This window comes from Vidua macroura, chromosome 5, assembly GCF_024509145.1.
Source record: "Vidua macroura isolate BioBank_ID:100142 chromosome 5, ASM2450914v1, whole genome shotgun sequence".
Lineage (NCBI taxonomy): Eukaryota > Metazoa > Chordata > Aves > Passeriformes > Viduidae > Vidua > Vidua macroura.
The window spans coordinates 1579935-1596313 of record NC_071575.1 but is presented as its reverse complement, the minus strand read 5'-3'; positions in this window follow the sequence as shown (position 1 = coordinate 1596313).

The following is a 16379-nucleotide window of genomic DNA, read 5'->3' as shown; positions in this document are numbered from 1 at the left end:
CGTGCATCAATATGCACTTTCCTTTGCTCATGTTCTCCCATGTATCCCTTATTCTCAGCCATGCTGACTTTTAACTTGCACTGTTAGTAAAAAAGCTGAATTGGGAGCATTAGACTCTCCCAACTGATCTTTTTTTAAAATATAAAGTAAAGTTAAAAACCACTTCAACAAAGGGTAAAGCACTCTTAGAAGCCACAGACCCTGGCAAAGGTCAGCTTTAAATTAGAAGCCACCTCCATTTGGGGCAGAGGGAGGAGAGCAGTGGGATGAGTCCAAGAAAACTAAAAAGGAACAAAAAGAATGACAAGAAGAAAAAAAAAAATTAAGAGAGTCAGTAGTTTAATGTTTTCTCTAAAATACACAGGCCCACATTACGTAAAAGATGATGCTTTTCTACTCAAGGAGAACACCATCTACTCTAAAATATTCTCTGAGAGTGGAAAGGTCACAGAGCATCCAGGGCAGCACCTTCAAATGATGACAATGGCAAAGCCATGCCTTTCCCATTAAAATCAGCAAGATTTAGCATCCTTCTCCCATGCTGACTGCCCAGTGCTGAGGATCAAAGGCACCAGCTTCAAATATTACAGATTTTACCTGAGAAAATAATAATTTATTGTTCTTACAAATGCCCTTAGATGTAGTTGGCATTTAGTCCACACAAATCTATTAAACATCTCTACCTTCAGACACAGCAGGGGGAGGGAGTTGGGAATTAAACAGCTTTGGTTGCAATAACACTAATTAAGAAATGGGAGGAAAAGCAAGTCTTTAAAAATCATGATTTTCCATGGTCTGGGTAGTTACGTCGAGATGAATGCTTGCAAATTGCAGTTTAGATCCATATTTAGATATCTGATCAGTGAGCTGGGTTCCAGAAGTGGCAAGTTTTCCACCAACTCAAACTGGACTCAAATTTCAATTCTCAGCACTTCTGAAAAGTCTTTTTACTTCTTTGAGTGTCTGAATATAAATTTAGAACCTAAGTTCAAGTAATGTTATAAAATTCAGTTCATATTTATGTACCTTAGGATCTTCCCTGAAAACCAACCACAGCAGATTTTTTTTCCTGAAGCCATATTAAAGGCTTACTAAAGGTTATGAAGTTGCAAATATTGCACCATAAGAGGTAGTTCTAATTGGCCTGTCCCTCCCTGAGGACATATTTACATAGCAATTTCTCAGAATTAACCCTTACAAATTAACCTCTTCCAGGAGTCACAGTAGCCAGATGAAAGATTATGACCACACACATAAGTGAATACGGAAGCCATAAATGGCAGAGGCTAATTCCTAATAAAAAATTATAGACTTTTTAGCTTCCTTAACATCTCCTGTCTCACTGCACTGACCCTTTTTTTATAGATATGGACAACCTCAGCGCAGTGGTGCGATACGGTAATTCTGCTTTTACAGGTTGGAATGTAACAGTATCTGCCATGGAGAGATAAACTTAACTTCTTCAAGGTCAGTGATAGGTGTTACACCTAGATCATCTTCCTTCCACGTCTAGATTTTAGTCTGAAAGCTACTTTGGTGCCTGCAAAGGCACTGGAGCAGACATAAGTGTCCCAGCACACAAATCTTGCTTCATTTCTGCTGTCCTTTTCTTCTGCTTGCAAACCAGGCTTGACATTGGCAGAGAAAGTCAAAATGTTTCCAGTACACAAGTGCCCAAACTAAGGGCCAGAACATTTGGGATCAACAAATCTGTGCCAATTTGCATGAGCTGTGGATTTGGCACCTACTGTCTACCAACAGAAAAGGTGCACAGATATTCCATGGCACCTCTGGTCACTGGGCTGATTGCTTAATTGTCATGTTCCTCTCCCCTGTGCCAATTAAGGAGACTCAACTGTGTTTTTTCAGAAATTATTAAAAAAAAACCAAAAACCAACAACCAAAAAAACCCCAAAAACTTAGGCAAAACATCTGTGTGCCTCCTATGTGTTTATTTATTCATTAAATGAATCTGTCTGTTAGATATAGCATTCGCTAATGGAAGCAGATAAATCTTTTCATTCCCTTTTTACACTTTCAGTTTGATTTGCAGTCAATGGGGGAATGGCAAACTTGGATTGAGAGGGGATATCGGAAGCCAAGGAAACAACTTGCACACAGTTCATTTTATTCCATTGCTTAAAGCAACTCTGTTTGATAAAAGAGCCATTAAATATGGAAAACTGCACACAACATGCTCAGTGCATTGTGCTGAATAAAAGAGGCAACACAGCGCCTCTCACAAAGACCCACATTGGTTTTTTTCCTCTTTCTCTGTTAAAAGACCAAAAGATCAGCACATTTCAGGATCAATCCAGACAGGAGAGTCAAGCCCAATCATAACTCTAACTACTAATAAACCTGAACTGCCTATAAAATTGCTGATCAGAATTCCTCTCAAACCTGTAGATGCTCAGTCTGGGATTAACCCCAACTTCATACCAAAACCTACAGATAGGTTGACTTAAGATCAAACACTTAGACTAGTAGTGATATTTTCATTGCTGTAATAATATACTGAGGGAGTTCATGCTGGGAAGACTAATTAGTATCCAGTGCCATAAACCTCCAATGAGCACTGAAAACACAGGAGAGCTCAGCAGAAGATACTCACAAAGAACAGAGGAGCAGAGAGCACAGGGGCTGAGGGAAGGGTGTGGTGTCTGCTGAAGTAGAAGTGCACACAGCAAAAATCTACAAACCAAATGCTGCAGGAGTGGGAGCATGAGGCCACAACACCAGATCATACTCACTGAGAACCACATTCATGCTCCCCAGGCCTCTGCATCTGAAGCCCATGGATTATATGAATTCATGCATTGCTTGCCAGTACTTTGTTCCACAATGTTCCTGAGCTCACCTTTGAGCTGTAACTTGAAAAGCAATGCAGACCACAGAATGTACCACGAAAAGATAACTCGTGCATACTCAATTTGCCCAGCCAGAGCAGTCTGTGTGATTTCATTCTTTCCCTTTTTTTCACCCCACCTCCTGCACATCCTCCTCCTTTAGCGCACCTCTCACCATCAGGGTCAGCAGAAAAAATTCACATTCACTATTTGCTTTCTTTTTGAAATCAAGGCTTGAATCAAACAGCTAATACTGTACTTCCTAAGAAAACTTAGGTTCCTTGCCACCAAGAGCCTAGCCTAGAGTTGTTTTACTTTACAGTTAACACACAATAAAAGCTAACCCTTGAGTAAAACAGACAAGCTGCAGGCCTGCAGTCCCAGCTACCAATGATCAAATTGCTGAGGATTTTTCCAACCAAAAAAAATGATTTTTGACTTTTTTTGCCATCAACAAATTTTATGCCAAGAGTCATTGTATTTCGAGCATTCAGCAATGGGAAGAAAATGTGAGTTTTCTTAACATTTCATGGACTCTACACTGAAGGAATTGAGTCACTTTGCGTCACATTTGGAAGATACTGCTTTTGAAAACTGCTGTCTTCCTTAGGTAATATTATTTTCACCCAAACCCAGCCATACGAGAAGATCTGTAAATTGTGTGCTTTTTGGCTATAATAATTTCATTGTAAATATATCTTGTACAGAAGTTACTCTGGATCATTTAATTGAGGCAAATCTGTTAATTCTTTTAATAAATCTTAATACAGAAATTGTACTGTGTTTTTTAAATCCTTACCAAGACTGATATGACTCTAAGAGCTTTTTGGAACAGATGGTTGGTTCTTGTGTGTGGTGCTTTACTTTCCCTTTTTTCTTTTTTTTTTTTATTTTTTTTAATTTACAGCACATACTGTTAACACTTGACCTGACATATTCCTTTGAATAATTATTCTGGTATCCTTAAAAGCAAAGGGAAAAAAAAAAATTCCTCTTAACAACCTAAATGTGATTTAAGAAAATAAGAAATGTCAAACTGGCTTGTAAATAACACTAAGCGTGATGGGCTTGGGTATTTTCCTGCAAAAGCTCTACTTCTGCCTTCTGTACGTGTTACCTCTTTAGGTGGGTGACTTTAGCAAATAAAGAACAGAACCCATGTGGCACAGGGCAATCTCAGCAGCCCTGAGCAATTCAATTCCTTCCTGGAGTTTCTCAGTGCATCACAGGATTGGATCCTCAGTTCTCCTTCAGCTGCTACCCAGTGAGTAACTGGTGGCACTCACTGGCCAAGGGACTGCTACTTCAGTGGGGAAGCATTAAAAGGTACAAAATAAAAAGACATTTTTAAACAATGCTGTGAGATGTTTATAGCTGCTCTCCCAGCACTGAAGTAGTTCAGGACTTGGTGTTACCAGAAAAGAGTCCAAAAGACGGAGAAAAAAAAATAATTAAAAAAAAAAAAAAGTATCATTCACATCTAGAACATCTAACAAACCTCTCCACTCACTCCCAGGCAACTGCAAGTATTTCAGTCAGTTACTTTCTTTGCAGACCCTGTGCTCAGATTTTAGAGAGGTATCATTCTCTCTCCTTCCTTTTGGCTGTGAGGAGCACAAAACTTGATTTTCCAAGCTTGCTGAACCATTCCTCCAAATCATGGCCAAGCAGAGCTGTAGGAACTCAATATGAGCACACCCAGGGAAGGCTCAAACAAAGGTGCATTAATTCCTTTTTGCCCTTCTAGACTTGAAGAGAATAAGCATTATTGAATATCATCTTACTTATCTGCTCAAGTGCAGCTTTCAGGGGTGTGGCAAGAGGGGATTTACTGTCATGCAATATAAAAAAAAATTAGAAGCAAATGAAAAAAAATAATGAAATGAATAGATAATGACAAAATGGGTCTATGCAGGTGAAATGTATTTTCACCTTTTGAAGTTCACCCAGGCTTGAGAGCATTCTGAGTTTCACCCTTGTAGTTACACAACAATATTTCAAAAGATAGTGAGCATTGCTTCTATCCAAGAAGTTCTGACATCAGTCTCTTAGGTCTCAGGAAGAAAAAACAAAACAGGCTCTAAATTATCAACTTATCCTAAACTTACATTCTCAGCTAAGATAAGAGTTTCCAAAAACCAGCTTGAAAATCTCAACATCCTCTCTTTTGAGATTACCAATTTAAATATTGTGTGGATGCCACAGGCAATTGTTTTTTTTCTGTGAGGATCTACAGTACTTGTCATTACTTACAGTGCAAAGTTAATACTTACTATTTTCTGTCACTTTAGCACGATCATCTTAACTGAAATTGTAAATATTTTGAATCAATGTAAAATTAATGCATCTTTGCTATATTTTACTTGTATGTCTGTGAGTATATGTGCATATAAATATATTCCCATACGCACAAAAACGTTAACAGAGAATTAAGGTTGCCTACATACATTTCTTAAGTCTAACCCACATAAAAAGTGCAGTGCTAGGCAATCTCATGCTAACTGAAAATCTGGATCTACAGCCTTCAAGGATTATTAATAATGAAGTTGAGATGAGCAACCAGAGCCATCTCAGAACACATCTTTCAGCATGTAAGCTTCTAGATGCATTCTCCTCCACAAAAAAAAAAAAAAAAGAAAAAGAAAAAGAAAAAAAAAGAAAAGTATTTTGTAGTTTTCATCAACATACAGTCTTGGATAGATTTCCAAGGGGGCTGGATGAAGACTGTCCCTTCACTGGAAGTGCATGCTGTGGTGTGCATGCTGTTCAGCCAACAAACTCTCTTCATCTACCCACTGGATCCCACCCTCAGTGATACAGTCAACTCTCCTTGCAATAATATTCAGGCTCACCATCTTAATTTTCGCCTCAGCTACATTAATATCTGTTACCAACCCAGGCTTTAGAAAAATACAGAGCTGATTTATACTTTAGTAGAGAAATTAAAGATCAAAAAGATTTATTAGGGTTACTCTACCCTCCCCCCTACCAGTGCATAATCATTCCCCACCGTATATTTTTTATGGTAATTAGACACTCAGGGCTCAATGCTGCAGAATGTTAAGTGTTCTGGCCCAGGCCAGCACAGCGATTAGGTGGGTAAATGCTGGAGCAATCCCTCAAAAGTTATGAGCAGGTGAACCGTCCTCTTTGTTTAAACACACGCTGAATTATTTTCCAGAGTTTCAGCATCACGTGGAATAGACCTAAAGCTTTGTTTATGCCACCTCTGTTTCTCTGAAGTGTCCCATTGTAGCAATGGCAGCAGGAGCAAGACAAGGCCTTGGCCCCCTGCTTTTAGGAGCAACTGGTGCTGCTTTTCACTTAACGAGCTTTGCTTAACAGCTTAACATGCCTAAAGAGTGATCACCTTTGAGCCCAGTCGGTTCCAGCAAGACTCCAAGACCCCTCATCAACCTCTTGAAATAAGAAACGCGTGTGTGTGTGTGCAAACGTGTGTCCAAAGCACAACTTGTACTAACCCAGTGATATGGGTAAGTTACACACAGCGTGGGGCTGCCCTTCCAACCCCACCAGGAAACGAGAGTGGCAGACACAAAGGTGGCCAAATTCCAGGGAGGAAGATGGCCAGCACTTCCCTGTACACTGCAGGCACACACACCCTCATCCTTCTTCATCTTCCTTCTCTCCTTCTTTTCCTCCATGGCTTGAAACAATAAGGACCTACACAAAGCCCTGTGCATCATACAAACAGTTTGATGAAGCTCTACACTCTCTCGTCTTGGGTGTGTGTTGGTAGAACAGGACTGAATCAATATGTTACAAGTGATTTAAGCATATGCTTAAATGTCAAAATGTATTTAAATGCCTTTAGATTATTTATATTATAGATAGAGAGGAAACATGTTCTATCCCAACAAGAACCTTCTAATAGTTTAAATAAACACGTGAAACATATGGCTGACTCTCTGCAGATGTGCATGAAGTTTATAATCTTTAATTTTTATTCCAAACACATTAATGTTTTTTACTTCAAAATGACCTGGGTAAACTGTGAAATTTGCTTAAGCTATTAGGAGTAAATCTGTCGCACTGACAATTTCAAGCAGTGTCCTTATTGCTAAAAGGGCATATACTGTAAGTTACAGGCTTAATGGCTATTGCTTTTTGCCCTGATGTGCACAAGTCCTTTACCTTCCCATTTATTTATTTCCTGATAAGCAATCAATGTACAAAAATAGAAAAGCCAAATAGATTAAGAGACTGGTTCTATCCTGATCTCAGACTAACAAAAAGGGGTTGTTGCCATGAGTTGAATCAAATCTACTCTGAGAGGATTTTATCACTGAAGATTGAGCAGATCAGTACAAAACAGCACCAGAGCAAGTATGGCTCATCTTATTCCTGAAGGTTAGAGGTCCCACATTCTACTTAAGTCATCGACATGGACATATGCAGGGCACTGGAAATTTATGTGCATCTTCTGTGCTACACAAACATTTGACTGCCTGGCCCTCTAGCTGTGGCCTAAAACCCTGTCCTTTTGACACTCACACGTCAGCTTTCCTTTATCTGTGGAAACAACAAAACTACTCATGGACGTAAAGGCAAGTGCATGTGTGAGTGTTTGCAGGAGAGCTTTACCCACGTGGACTTGCCTACAACTGACTTTAGCAGGTCACCAAATAATTATGACACTTTCCTTCTCCAGCTATTACATGAAATCACATTAGTGAAAATGGAACATATAATCCTGTAAACCAAAAGAACTGTGAGGTTTCAGGATTCTCTCTTCATCTAAGAAAACAGACACATTTCTCCCCAAATATTCTAATTGCAACATGAAAGGAATTTCCCAGCCCTTGTCACCAACCTTGCATCAAGGGACCAAACAAAAGTCCTGTGCCTCTGAAAGCAGTCCATTCTTAAAGTCCACTCTACAGTAGTACCATAGGAATTACAGAGAAGTATTCAAAAAGAGCACTGAAAGTGGGAACTTTTTTAGAAAGAGCAAGTGATTAGGTGTCTATCATGTATAAACCAGGCAAATTTAGACAAAGACCAGGAAAAAATTCCTAACAATGAAGTGTCCTGGAGTGTCAGCAGGGGAAGGAGTGGATGAGATAATCAGCTGTGTCACTTAAAGCTGCACAAAACAAAGTACTTGTGGTGCACTGGCTAGAATAATTCTGCATTATCACAGGGAGGGTTAAACAACTGTTGACCCAGCAGCTCTCCATGCTATTTCTCTGATTCTAAGCATCACATGTTCTGTAGGTGGAGAGGGAAGGGTCACTGCTGCAGAAAAAAAAAATTAACACGTGCCATGAAGTGTCAGATGTTACTGTACATGCTATACACAACTGAAAATCCCGTGAGGAAAATAAATGCAGGGCAAATTTGTGGGTGACCTCCTAGTTTTACATGTCACAGCAGACATAATGGGTTTTTACTCAAATAAGTGTTTTGTTTGAAATTAGTGGCTGGCGGCCTGATTTAGCTCTCAATGAAGGCGCAAATAAGAGAAAGTCACGTTCTCAAAAGGCAGACTTTGTAAGTCATTCCTCATCAGGCTTCAGAAAGATGCCTGTTACAAAATGGAAGGGTTTCAAAAGAGAATGCAGAGGAGGTGAAATCATTAATAAATTACAAGGAAGAGAGAGAACCAAAACATGAGACTACAGAAGAGTTATAAAGGAAACCTGATCACGATGAGTGTAAAGCCTGTCAGAGACGGGGGGAACTGCAGCCAGACTGGAGCACTGCACAGGCACTATTCCCTGCCTGCTGCACTGCCTTGCAGAGACAGACATCCTCTGACTGCCCTGGCTGGCTGCTGGGGCCATTGATAACCACATGAAACCGGGGAAGTTGAAGCCAGTTGAGTGCTCTCAGGGTGGCTCAGAGTGGGCTGGAGTCAGGCTGTCTGTCCATTGCAACCCACGGCGTGAGCACCCAGGGTTTAATCCAAGCTAGGGACTGATGGCTGCAAGTATATCACTGTATTGGCGTGTCATATTGACTTTCTGATAATGTTCTAAGCCAGTCGGGTAAGAAAGAGAAAGTGCCACCGGGTACAAATTGTGGCATCAATTCTCTGCCAGACTGATCAATTGAATTTATATATTACCTCCAGCTACGTTCTTCAAATCTATAGTTCCACTCCCTCCAGTGCACAGCTCACAGTTTAAGTAATTGCAAATACAAATGAATTTTAAAAGGATTTAGCAGGCTTTAAATTAAAAATGTGTGAACATTGTTATTTTAAGCACCCTAAATTATTTACTAATATAACCCAGCTGATTCACTTTTCTCTTCTTTTTGTCTTAGCTTGATTTTTTTGATCCCTGGAGCTTCAGCGGAGCTTTACGTACCAATAAACTGCAAACAGCAAAATAATGCTCTATTTTACCCAACTAAAAGAAGTCTTCAAATTCAGCCTACAGAATAACAGGCTGCAAAATGTCAGCAGCACAAGGAGTTGTTAAATCCTGCATCAGAAACGGGCAAGTAGTCAAGAGACATCAACATGCAGTTGACATAAAGTATGAGTCTGAGCTCAAAAAGTTAAGGAAGTGTTTAGGGGGATCTGTTTTACACAGGTACTGTGATGGTGCAAGGAGGTGACAGGGCTACAAAAGCTACTTAGCACAATACCTGGAAGGACTCTGCTTATAAGACATACTTGCTGAGTCTCATTTACCTTCATCAAGCATTGCAGCTGTCTTCTGTTTTAACCACATCTATAAAACACTTGAGTTACAAGATAAGTGTCAAATCAAAATAATAAATCAGGTCATTTGAACCCATGAACGGTGAGCATCCTCTTGCATTTTTTCATGTTTTCTGATTTCAGTGCATTAATTGTAAAAAAATATTTATAAACTTCTTCAGAGACAACAAATGAGAGATTTGATGCAGTAAAAAGCATCTGCATAAAGAAATAATGACATGTGACATCAGTTTGCCTGCTTACAGAATCAGGTCCAATGCTGCATCACGGTTTAAGCCTCCCTTACATACCACTACTGATATATGAACTACAGAATTTGGTAAGAATAATCTGGAAAAAAACCCACAAAATTCACCTGCAATATTAGGTTTCCACTTTACAAAGACATTGCCTATTCCCTAAACAGGAAAATAGCATAAAATTCTGTTTTTCATCTTGCTGGGAAAAGGTATAGGTAACTCTATACGTTTGCCATTGTTATTTTTTTTTTTTTATTCAATTTGTTGAGTGAGAGAAAGAAACAGAAGCTAATGTGTAAGGATTATAGTACAGTACATAAAAACATAATATTGGGAATTTGAAAATAATTGAAGAAACACTATTATTGTTTCAAAGGAAATAAAGTTATATTCTCATTATTGGGATAAATATACAATCACAAAATAAATGTTTGTTCTCATTATTATTTTTTTTATCGTTAAAGTTATGGTATGAGGTAATTTGAGATTACTTTCTTCCCAAATTATGCTGCAGTCTTTATTCAGGTATATCATCACAGTCAACAGTAGTGTAACTAAACCTGTTAAAATTACTTTTACAGTCAGCATAAGTCCTGTTTTAATACTTCTTTAATTGTGGTTTGTATATATTTTAAAATTCTGAAGTAGGGGGAATTTTCTTACTAATGTTTGTTCTTAGGAAGAAATCTTCCCACAAGTCCAGATTTAATTTAATATGGAAAAATAATTCTTCTCACCATCAACTTCCCAAATTCATCTAAATCACTACAGAGATGACTTTGTTAGACTTCAGCAGCAGCCTGATATCCCATAAAACATGGGATGCTCATAATTCCAGCTTGAGGAACTGAGGAATTACCAAAAATATATGCAATAGACATAATAGACAGTATTACATTTTCCCCCCAAATTCACATTTGAATGTGGACAACAGATCTGGTGCTGAAAGACAGGGAAATCCTATTACCTTACCAAGGTTTCCATACTCTACCCTATATCACTAGCACACAAAGTTTAGAGGGGCTGCTTTTGCAGCTTGCTGTCATCAGCTTGCTGTGTTCTGCTCTCCAGGACTCTCCAGGACTAAGTCACAAGGAGCAGTAAAGGGAATAGAAATACTCAGAGTCTGCAAGACTGGCAGGAGAGAGTTAAATGAATGCTTTTTAGGGCTTGAAGCCTCAAGTTTAGGGTTTGCTCTTGCTTTCCTGATTCCACCATGTGTGAGGAATACCTTTAAGGTTAATGGGATTCTGAAATCAATAAAAATGACTTACTAATGGTTTGGGGAAGTTTTTGTACTACAGGGTGTGAATTTACCAAGGTTATTAGCTATTCTGCAACAGCTCTCCTTCTTTGCAGTGAGGCACCGCTGTCAAAATGGAGTGAGGTACCTACATGAAGACTGAGGAGAAGAAGATACTGTGGGGTGCCTGCATGCTCTGGATTTTCACCCCAGCCTAACTACTACTCACAGGGGTCAAGTTAAAGCACCAGCTCTGCAAATCATAGGACAATTTCTCATGGTTTGTAATAAGGTGTCACATAGAGAAACATGCCTGTAAACTTAAGTAAATACAGATTCAAATAATTGACATTTAATTTAAAAGATTTTACTGAAGGGATGAGCTTCAGGATGTTGGTTTGGGTTTGTTTTTTTTTTTTTGTACCCCTGTACTCTGAGTTGGAATAACATATCATTTTTTTTCCTTATTAATATTGAGACTTCAACTTGACCATGGTTCTTGAAATAAAGTAAATAAAGAGTAAAATTTCTAAATGAAGCTGCAATTGCACAGCGGATCCATCCCACGGACCAAACCAAAGCAAAAATTCAAACAGCCCAGGGTTGTCCTGAAGAGGCAGCAGCCAACAGAGCTGTGTATTGCTGCCACATCACAGGACACTCTGCACTGTGCAGAACCAGCTTGCCCTGGAGAAAACAGTGCCCTCCTCAGATATCTTGTTCCCCCTGACTGAATTCCACCCTTATTGATGTAAACATAGGTTAAAAGTGATGACTTCATCTGGTTAGCCTGCTGATACAGAAACAATTCACCATGCTTTAGAGACTTTAAAATTCTCCTCCTTCTTTACCACAAGAATCATATCAGTATTGCTCCTTCAGACATAAAATAATTCATCTGTGTTTTCCTTACAACAAAGAATTTGTTCAGAGAAAATGTTGAGGAAGCAGCCTGATCTGTCTGGTATTAAAGACTTGTTTGACAAAACAAATTTGCAATAAACACTCAGAAAACAGGAGCCATGCCAGTAAGAGTGATAGAAAATCATGTCAAAGAGATAAATGGATCATTAAAGAGAAGGTACTTGAATTTTCATTACAGATCACTACACAATCACTAAAGGTTTCTGAACTTGTCTGGCTTGTTGATCTTGTGTGCTCCTCCTACCTCTAACTATTACACCTAATATCCATATTTTCGCATACCTTTTGAAACCTATATATTTCATCTTCTGAAGGTATCATTAAGAACTCTTTGTAATGCTCAGAATTCATGAATTCTGATATGCATTGGCCTCAACAGTATAAAAAACTGTTTAGTGAGTAATAATGTGAACATCATACCTAATGATTCAGAACCTGCATGACATAAGTGACGGTATTTTGGTGAACATATGGATTTTAACTAGAGCTTGGCAGCACAGGACCCTTGTTTATCTCAGCATGCTGGGATGCTGAGGAAACTAAATCAGAGGGGTGACTGAATTCTTGGTTAGGATTTTTCCCTTTCTGCAGGCTTATAGGTGAAATGATGTTGGAAGCCAAGGGACCCAGGGATAAACAGGAAGTATCTTTCCATTCCTTTAGTGCCGTAAAATTGGAAGAATAATTTTTACTATGCACCTAGTTCCTTCAGTGCAACACAGGTTGAAACACTCAGGAGCCAGCTGCCATTAACTCCAAGGCACCATAAACACTGTCCAAATGAGTGCCATTAACACTCATTCCCCCGTGTTTGGGATTCAAGGTAAAGCACAGATTCACTTCTAAGAAGTGCAGAACTGGCACAATCCAGTCTTGCACGAAAGGACGAGATAGAAAATCACCAAGGTGTATATCTAGAAAGCTTTTACCTTTCTAGTACATTTACATTTCTAGTAGGTGGGTTTAACTTGCAGCAAAACTTATATCAGCAGAGGTGTCTCAATTTAATTAAGACAAAATTTTCATACAAATCGGTATCTTCTGTCATCATTATGAAAGCAGTAGGGTAAAACAGTGATATTCTCAAGTTGTTATTGGAAATTTTCCTGCCTAGAAGAGATCCTGTCTCCCTGCCTGTTAACCCCGAGCTCATGGCTCAACTTAGGGAACAGAACAAATTACCAGAAGGTAATAGGAAACAAATTGATTCCCTAGACCAAAGAAAGCTGTAGTCTGCAGACACTCTCTTCTTACTACTTCCAGCTTTTAAAAGGGGTAGTTCTACTTTTATCCAGTCAGTTATTTTCTTTTTACCTATTTGTATTAGCGCGTGACAGAGATAACGCAGAGAAAGGACTGCAGAAAAAATTATTTATCATTAAATCTGAGAGGTACAACTTTGCTTTTGAACCTTCTATGTAAAAACCTAAATGAATTGCAAAATCAGACAGAGAAACATGTATCATCAAAATCACATTAGATCAAAACACATTCAATTTTCCTCTCCTTTCTGGGAAAGAGAAGAATTCTTTTTCCTGAGTTCCTTATAGTGTGTGAGAAGCTGCAGCAAATCAACAACATTATCAGTAGAACCAAAAATATCCTATTTGATAGCACTTGATCTTCAGATAAAACATTGACATTATAGCAAATAATAACATACAACCAAGAGCGGACGGGAGAGCTGGGAACATAAAACATTAGACTTTGATTAACACAAACTTTCTTTTCTCACTAGCACTGGGTTTTAGACCTTTGAGTGGGAAAAACACAGGTGACAACACCTGAGGGGTGTGTGGGAGTCAGAGCTGGGCAGCAAAGGTCCATGCACAGCAGTGCTTCTACTGCCACATCCAGGAGCTGATCATCCTGTTCAAACCTCTGTCTGGGAGAGGGGGAAGTGCCAAGAAGGGGTGGAAGGAAGAGAAGAACCCTTAACTATTTGCAGCCCCTAGAATATAATGACAAAATGATACTATACACAGTAGAGTGTATGTTGGATTGGGGAAAAAAAAATGTCATTAAGGTGTCAGATAAATTATAACTCAGAAAATTAACTTACTGTCCCCATAATTTTCTAAGCACCTTTGTATTCCATCGAAGCGTTGTTTCATTATTAGATTCAAAATCACTTTTTCCTGTTAATGTTTTAGAGCAGAAATGGCTGCCCCGAGATGGTGGAAGATAGTTGCTATCTAGTCTCAAATTAGAGCCAAATTTGTGACTGCTGTCACTGTCAGTGGCATGATTTCCATCGGGCTTGCTCCTCTCCCAAACACATCTTGCACTGCAGCAGCCACTGCAAGTCTGAAAGATGGGTCTGGCATCATCACAGAGATATTTACTTCTATTGAAAAGCAGAGACTTGATTAGAACCTTTAAAAAAAAATCAGTTACAAAGAAGGAAAAGTCCCTAACACAAGAATAAAGATGACAAAGAAGTTAGTTTTGCTACAACTTTGCTCCAGAGCAATTTTGTACTCTATCAGCTTCAGGTAGACCACCTGCACAATGACAAGTAGGTGAAGCTGGTCTTTAAGGGTCTTAACTAGAAAAAAAAAAAAAAAAAATCTGGTGCTGTTGCTTAGTACATTTATGTATTCTCCAGCTATAGATCCCAAAGTGTTTATAAAGCTCCAGAAATGTAATTATCCCCATTTCATAGCCAAGGAAATTGAAAGGCAAAATTAAGTAGTTTGCTGAGGGCCACGCAGTGAATCATTAGAAGAGCCCAGTTGTTACTGTAAATCTCCACACCTAGGCAATGATTATGTGCTATGACTCAGACAAGATATTATTCTAGAACATCAATTGCTGCTGCATAACCAGTGTCCTACACTGACTCCTACACAGCCTTCATTCTGTTCAGAGGCCTTTTTAACCTGTCTCCATTTTGCTCTGCAAGAATATAGGTGCTCTGCAGAATTCCCTCAAAAATTTCTTTTGAAGGTGCATCCAGCTTTCCAGAGCTGGATTTTTTTTTTCCTAAAAGAGTTAAAAGCACTGTTTAAGAGTCTAACTTAGTTTTGCCAGCTAACTGGCATCCATGCTCTGCAAAACAATCCCACAAATGTGTTTTTGAAGAGCAACTTCCACAGTGGAAGGGAGATGCAAGTCTGCGAAATCTCACCAAACCTCCACTGACAACAAAATGCTGAAGCACAAAAGAATGTCATGATTTCCTGATGGCTACAGAGTAAAACATCTTGGAGAAATAGATGGAACTAATTTGGGTTGTGGGAACATCATTTGAACTGTGTGCTTTGAGGTGCACTGCTGCTGGTACAGCTGTGTGCTATTTCACAAGAAGATGGGAGAAATTTTTGTCCAAAATTCATGCCAGCTAGAAACTATGGAAAGTATGACACCGAGTTAGCCACAAAACACCAAGTTTTCAATGTGATGAACTCTGGTCTATTGCTGCCCTTTTCCTCACAGCTGCCAGCCTGGCTGAAGAAGAATATGGAGGTCAGGAATGCTTGTTTTAAAGACAGATGGCTCCTTGATGATGCTGAAAAAGTGATCTGCTGTTAAACACAAAAATTGGTCTGGCACCCCTCCAACTTCAGTTTTTCATTTGTGTGACTCAGGTAGGCTTGGTTAAACAGGAAGTGCACATGTCTGAACTCTGTCCACAGTCACAGGTTCTGAACATTTGCTCTTGATAACATCTGAACTCTTGCTGTACCTACAGATGTTTCAGAACTTTTGTAGAGGGTGCAGTATTTGCTTTGAGGCTTTAAGAGTCTTCTGCTAAGAGGAGAATCTGCCTACATGAAGTACCATCCATGCTAGGAAACTGAATTTTACCACAGAACTGCTGCATTTTAATAGTCAAATCAGGTCCCTTTGAAAACACTGCAAAAAAAAAAAAAAAAAAAAAAAAAACACAAACCAAACTCCTCCAGGGATTTGCTCAACTGAAACCCAAATGCTTTTGCTACACTTTTATTTAACAAATAATTTTCAAAAATGTTTTCTCTACTTTTTTGCTTTCTTGTCATAAACTCCTAGACTAGAAAAAAAGTGACTGCCATAGCCAAGCTTGACCATTGGTATGCATAGAGAATAGAATTTTTTTTCATAACAACTCTTAAAGAGGTATCTGATCTCATTTTAAACATATTTTGAGGTTATAATGTATGAGAACCCTTCCAAACCCTTTTCTGACTCACTGTTTTGAGAAAGTCTCCCTAATTTTTCTTCCTAAATGTTCTACTTTGCTTTTGGCTACATTTAAAGATATTTGGCTGATTCTTGGCTGTTAACCAGGCAATTCAAATCAGTTTATAAAACTAGATCATCCTTCTCATAACAGAGACCATCAACATCACCATGTTTGTATCAGCCTAAGGAATATTGTAAGGTACAAATAAAAGGGTTTATGTTTGTTCAGTAAGATTTGCTTTGTATCACATTCTGGGGAGAGG